The sequence below is a fragment of the Cricetulus griseus genome, assembly GCF_003668045.3.
Source record: "Cricetulus griseus strain 17A/GY chromosome 1 unlocalized genomic scaffold, alternate assembly CriGri-PICRH-1.0 chr1_0, whole genome shotgun sequence".
NCBI lineage: Eukaryota > Metazoa > Chordata > Mammalia > Rodentia > Cricetidae > Cricetulus > Cricetulus griseus.
The window spans coordinates 274,967,465-274,974,228 of NW_023276806.1; positions in this window are offsets into that span (position 1 = coordinate 274,967,465).

The window sequence follows — 6,764 nt, forward strand, 5'->3', positions numbered from 1 at the left end:
TGAGCTCTGTATGGTGGAAAAGCAAGTGCCACTTACAGAGTCTAGGGCAAAGACAATGTTAAGCCACACAGCCTAAGACTGTTTTGTCAAGATAGGGTTTCTCTGTAGACTGGGGCTGGCCTCGAACTCAGAGATCTGCCTGCTTCTGCCTCCAGAGCGCTCGGATTAAAGGCACGCTCCACTACACCCAGCTGCACAGCTTTTTGCTAAGCGGTTCTTACTGGGAATTTCCTGATGAGCTCATCAATGCTATAATAATTATTGTTTGCTGTCGTGGCTAGACGGATGTGCAAAGTACATCTGGGGACTGGAGAACCCAGCTTTTGACTTTGGAGAAGAGGTGCTTCTGGGGCCCCTCATCTTCCCTGGGATGAACTAGCGCAGTGGTTCTCAACTTGTGGGTCATGACCCCCTAGGCATTGAATGACCCTTTCAGAGTGGTCACCTAAGACCATCAGAAATATCAGATATTTGCATGATGACCGTAGCAAAACTGCAGCTATGAAATAGCAACAAAAATAACTTTATGGTTGTATGTGTGTGTGTGTGGGGGGGGGTCACCACAACATGAGGGACTGTATTAAAAGGGTGGCAGCATTAGGAAAGTTGAGAACTGCTGAGCTAGAAAGTTCTGAAACTCCTGAACACAATACAGAGGTGGCCACATTCTTTGCCAAGCCACAAAGGCCAATTTCTTCTCTTGGATGAACCACCATGTTTTGACGTTGGTCTCTTACCAGAGGGTCTCTGTCTTTAATCACTTGGTGGCAGCAGGGACACCCAGTCAACCATGGGTTTGTTTCTGTCCCATGCTTGTTTGGACCCCCGTCCCAGAGGACAAAGTCTGTAGCAGTAAGAATGGAAGCCATTTTCTCCTTGCTAGTTTGATCTCCTGTGCTCAGATGGCTGCACTAGGTTGAGCTTTGGTCAGCAAACCCAGTGGAGAGCAGAGATGCCAGAGAGTGTGTCACCAGCTCCAGAAACCCGGAATAGCACAGCCCCGCCCCTGCTGCTCAAATTGTGTTTGTAATGGGGATTATACTTTGGAGCTATTAAATCTGAGTTTTTATTTCCTCCCTAAATCATAAACCCTTGCAGCTTTCCAACAATGTGCCAGGGAAGGAAAGGTGCTCCCCTCTTAGGGACAGGGGGACAGGACACAGAGTATGGCTGGTCAACTATGCTATTTCAGGGCAGGCCCTTGGAATCTGTAGGCCAGTCTTCAAGAGGAAAGAGGTATTGTTGGTTGTTTTTTTTTACTCTTTTTTTTTTTTTTGGTGGGGTCACCACCCAGCTCCCAAATAAATCACATGGAATCTTATTCTTATTTATGAATGTCTGGCCTTAGCTTGGCTTGTTTCTAGCCAGCTTTTCTTAAATTTCCCATCTATCTTTTGCCTCTGGGCTTTCATTTTTCTCTAATTCTGTATACCTTTCTTTACTTCTTTCCCCATGGCTTGCTGTGTGGCTGGTGGCTGTCCCTGATGTCCTCCTCTCCTTGTTCTCTCTTGCTCCTTCTTTCTCCTCCCAGATTTCTCCTATTTATTCTCTCTGCCTGCCAGCCCCACGTATCCTCTCTCCTGCCTCACTATTGGCTGTTCAGCTCTTCATTAAACCAATCAGGTGTTTCAGACAGGCAAAGAATCACAGCTTCACAGAGTTAAACAAATGCAACATAAAAGAATGCAACACATCTTTGCATCATTGAACAATATTCCACAACATACACAAATGTAGCAATCTTCAACTAATATTCTACATTTCCCCCTTTTTATCTAAATAAAAATGAAAATTTTAACCCTAACACAGTAAAACAACAAAAACAATTATCAAGAATTTACAATATTCAGTCCATTTGCATTTAACAAATTTAGAGAAAATACTGAATCCAAAGTTTTACACCTAACTTAACTTTCTTTCATAATTAAAGAAAACTGCAGATATAACTATCTAGTCTTCAACACCATCTAAGATCCAGAAGGAATTAATATTACCTAAATAAACAGGAAGTTCATTTTGAACAACTTTTAAGACTCTAGAAATGACAGAGGCATCTGGCTGACTGGACAGTTACCCAAAGAATCTCTGCAACATTGGGGCATTCATCTTCAGCATACAGGCCTAGAATATCTGTCAGACTTTTCAGTGATGCAGTTAAATGACTGTTCTGCCATGTGTTAGCAAAGTTCATCAGTCACTTTCTTCTGTGTCCTACAGAATGTCTGGCAGACCCTTATGTGAAGCAGGAACCCTGAAGGACTGTACCACCTTGTTTTGGCAAAGTTCAGCAGTCACTTTCCAGTGGGTCTTGGATGTCTGGTTTATACAGCATACTATCAAGCAGTCAAGGCAAAAGCAGTTTCATGCCCAAATGGCTCACCTTGCCACAATGAAAACACTCCTATGGAGTTTCTTCGATGCCCATCATCCTTTTGTGAAGTAAATTGGTGCTGCCAGGAGCAAATGTGTCTTATTGTCATGAAAAGCCCTAAGTTAATAAAACATTTTACAAGTGCCACGATAGGCTCCAAAGCTACACAGAGACACCCTGTCTCGAAAACCAAATAAATAAATAAATAAATAAATAAATAAATAAATCATCTTAAATGCCATATTCTATAAGTCTTTGAAGTGTTTGAAAATCATCTATCTAAAATATACCCATTTAACCTTGAAAACCATACCTAATGTGACTACAAGTTTAATTATTATAGATTAACTTCTAAACTCATTTCTTATTTATACATTGAGTTTTTAAACCAACTGCATGAATACAGTGCCCCAAACAAAAGTAGAACATATATACAGCGTAACAAAAATAACTTTACATTTTTATCAATGTACCAAAATCCATGCCAATGCAAAATATCTGAGATTAATAGTTGTCTTTTTATCCATCATCCCTATATTCCACAACATTATAACAAACACCCATAACCCACCAGATAATGAAAAGCCTCTCACAACCCAACTCTTGGGAATGTGAATGTCGTGTTCTCTAGACTACTTCCTGTTGCATGTGAGTGAAGGCATCTTCGGGGGTCTCTGAGAAAATTGAGATAATGACCAAGTCCTGGGAAGACCAGCAGTAACCTTTGTTGACAGATATCACCTGTCAAGATTCAGGAGGTCTCCCCTGATCAAACCATATTAACCTGGAAGGAATCCACAGCTTCTCATTTCCTGTGGGAACACAAGCAAAACCTCTCCTCCAAAGCATTTTTTATTTTCACTTGACAAATATATTTCTTGACTTCCATTTGAAAGTTAAGGCATTCCTAAGGTATATATAGGCTGGCTTATTTCAACAGTCCCTCTGTCAACTCCAGGTTTTTTGGCAGCTGTTTGCTTATCAGCAATCAAAAACTTCAAAATCAACACAATACTATACAAAATCCAGATTCCTTGTGTATTTCCCATCTTTACATGGCTTTTTTTCTTTTACTCTTACTGTCTCTTTAAAGACTTCATTTTTTTTTAACCCATTTCTTTCTATGACTGTTTACACTCATTTTCTTTTCTTTCTTAAGCCAATGCACATTGTAAAACACACTGGAACCTGTTTACAGCTTTTTCCCCCCAATCTGGACCGCTTTTACTGCATCTTTTAGCCTTTTATTTCACTGCATGAGCAATCTTTAGATTGTTAATCTACGATGGGTCCTCCGCATTGCTCTATTGCTGCTCTATTGGCTGGCTCCTCCTGCTACTCAGGTAGTGAAAGCCAAGCCTAAAGCTCACTGTCCTGCCAGCGGCAAGTGACCAGGACTGAATTCAACTTTCCTGGTTGTAGGAACACAGTGCCTGCGTTGCCACAAGCGGTTTTTACTTAGCTTGCCATTTCTATTTAGTGCTGCCCACTGAACAGCAGTGCTTATTAAAGGAGCTGTGTCCTTTTTTGGCTTTCTCAGGCCTTACATGGAAATATGGGCTCCACATTGGGCACCAAAATGTTGGTTGTTTTTACTCTTTTGGCTTTTGTTTTTGTGGGGGGCACCACCCAGCTCCCAAATAAATCACACACGGGGTCTTATTCTTTCTTATAAATGCCTGGCCTTAGCTTGGCTTGTTTCTAAGCCAGCTTTTCTTAAATTATCCCGTATACCTTTTGCCTTTGGGGTTTTATCTCTCTGTTCCTGTATGCCTTTCTTTCTTCTTTCTCCAAGGCTTGCTGTGTGGCTGGGTGGCTGCTGCCGATGTCCTCCTCTCCCTGTTCTCTCTCGCTCCTTCTTTCTCCCCCCAGATTTCTCTTGTTTATTCTCTCTGCCTGCCAGCCCCACCTATCCTTTCTCCTGCCTTACTATTGGCTGTTCAGCTCTTTCCAAACTATCAGGTGTTTCAGACAGGCAAAGAATCACAGCTTCACAGAGTTCAACAATTCGGCAAAAACAGTGCAACACATGCTTGCATCACTAAACAATGTTCCACAGCATAAACAAATGTAACACAGCTTCAACTAATATTCCATAACAGACATCAAAATGGGAGGGTTAAGCCAGGCTTGGTGACACAAGGCAGAGAGATTAAGAGTTATAGGCCATCCTTGGCTACATAGCCTGTTTGAGGCCAGCCTAGACTACCTGAGACCATGTCACAGACAAATGGTCTGAGGAGATAGCCTTAAAAGCATGAGGGCCTGAGTTCCATACCCAGAACCCACATAGAATAAAATGGATGTTGTCTTAGTGAGGGTTTTCTATTGCTGTGAAGAGACACCATGACCATGGCAATTCTTATAAAGGTAAACATCTAATTAAGGTGGGGGCTCACAGTTTCGGAGGTTTAGTTCATTATCACCATGGTGGGGAGCATAGAGGTGTGAGGGCAGACATGGCGCTGGAGAAGGGGTTGCTACATGTTGATCTTCGGGCAACGAGATGTAGACTGAAACCCTGGGAGTAGCTTGAGCATAGCAGCTCACCCCCACACTGACACACTTCCTCCAACAAGGCCACAACTCCTAATAGTACCATTCCATTCCCTTTGGGAGTCATTTTCTTTCACACCACCACATCCCATTCCTTGGTCCCCAAAGGCTTGCAGCCATATCATAATGCAATAATGCATCCAGTCCAATTTCAAAAGTCCCCATTGTCTATGAGAGTCTCAAACTTGTTTAAAAGTCTAAAGTTCAAAGTCTCTTCTGAGATTCATGCAGTCTCTTAAATGTAATCCCCTATAAAAATTAAAATTAGGGGCTGGAGAGATGGCTCAGAGGTTAAGAGCACCGACTGCTCTTACAGAGGTCCTGAGTTCAATTCCCAGCACCCACATGGTGGCTCACAACCATCCATTATAAGATCTGGTGCCCTCTTCTGGTGTGCAGAAATACATGGAAGCAGAATGTTGTATACATAATAAATAAATAAAATCTAAAAAAAATTAAAAAACAGGTCAAATACTGCCAACATATAATGACACAGGATATACATTACTGTCCCAAAAGGTAGGGAAGGGAGCAGAGTGAGGAAATATTGGACCAAAGCAAGACCAAAAACCAGCTGGGCAAACTCCAAATTCTTCATCTCTGTGTCTGATGTCAAAGCACTCTTCAGATCTCCGGTTCCTGTCAGCTTTGTTGACTGCAACACACTTCTTTCTTTCTCCTGGGCTGGTTCCACTCCCTTGGCAGCTTTTCTTGGCAGGTATCCCATGACTCTGGCATCTCCAACGTCTTGGGGTCTCCAAGGCAATCCAGGCTTCACCTTCAGAGCTTCACACAATGGCCTCCTTGGACTTCCATGCAGGGACACCCCTGCCACATGCCTGGCCTCAGCAGTTTTCCTTAGATATAGAGGCAAATTCCATAGCCCCTTTCTTCTCTCCTTAACTCCAGAACCACGTGGCCGAAGCTGCCAAGTCCTGCTGCTTGCTGGGGCTGGAACATGGCCCCTTGTTCAATTACATCTTCACTAGCTTTTTGTTTTCCACGGCTGTCTTCTCTGCCTAAGCTTTGCTGTTCTGAAACTGAATCTGGAGACCAAGCTGGCCTCAAGTTCAGAGATCCACCAGCCTCTGCCTCAGGAGTGCTGGAATGAAAGCCTGTATTCAAGGTCACCCTCAGCTGCATTATGATCAAAACACCAAATCCAACACAAGCCCTGTCTCCATATCAGGCTCTCAAGGTACTGGAGGAGAATGTGGGAATCTGCAGTGTTCCTGGGTTATGGATCATAGATCGCTCCCCTTTGTCTACAAATGCCAGGAGCCCAGGATGGATCCTCTGGGAGATGATCTGTGTGCCCCTTGGCTGGGGAATCAGTGACCTAGACCATTAAGCCAAGAGACAGAGAGCCCGCGTCTGCCAAGAGTGCAGGCTGCTGTTGACATCTTTTTTAAACACAGAGCATGTGCTGGGGCAGTGCCTTGCCCTAAAAGCTTGAAGTTTATCTAGCCAGCGGAGAAAGGCCTGAGTGTTTACATCTGCCGTGCTGCTGGTATACACAGAGCTCAGAGGTTCTTAACACACACCCAGCACTGGGCTCTCACAGAATCTGTCCATCTATGGCAGGCAGAGGAGGAAGTGGTGAAGCAGCTTGACCCCCTCCCTGAGTAGGAGCAGGGGTTCATCCCTGAGCCAGCCTGGGTATCTCACACAGAGGGGACTTGGCATCTACCTAGGATGTCAGCCAATGTGGCACTGCAGCCTGGCTGAGGTGAGGAAAAGGGGCTGCCAGAGTCAGTCTGCCAATGGCTCCAGCCCCTAGGACCTGTGCAGGTGATTAACTAACCAGATGCTTGGACAATGGGCTCAGAGCTAGGAA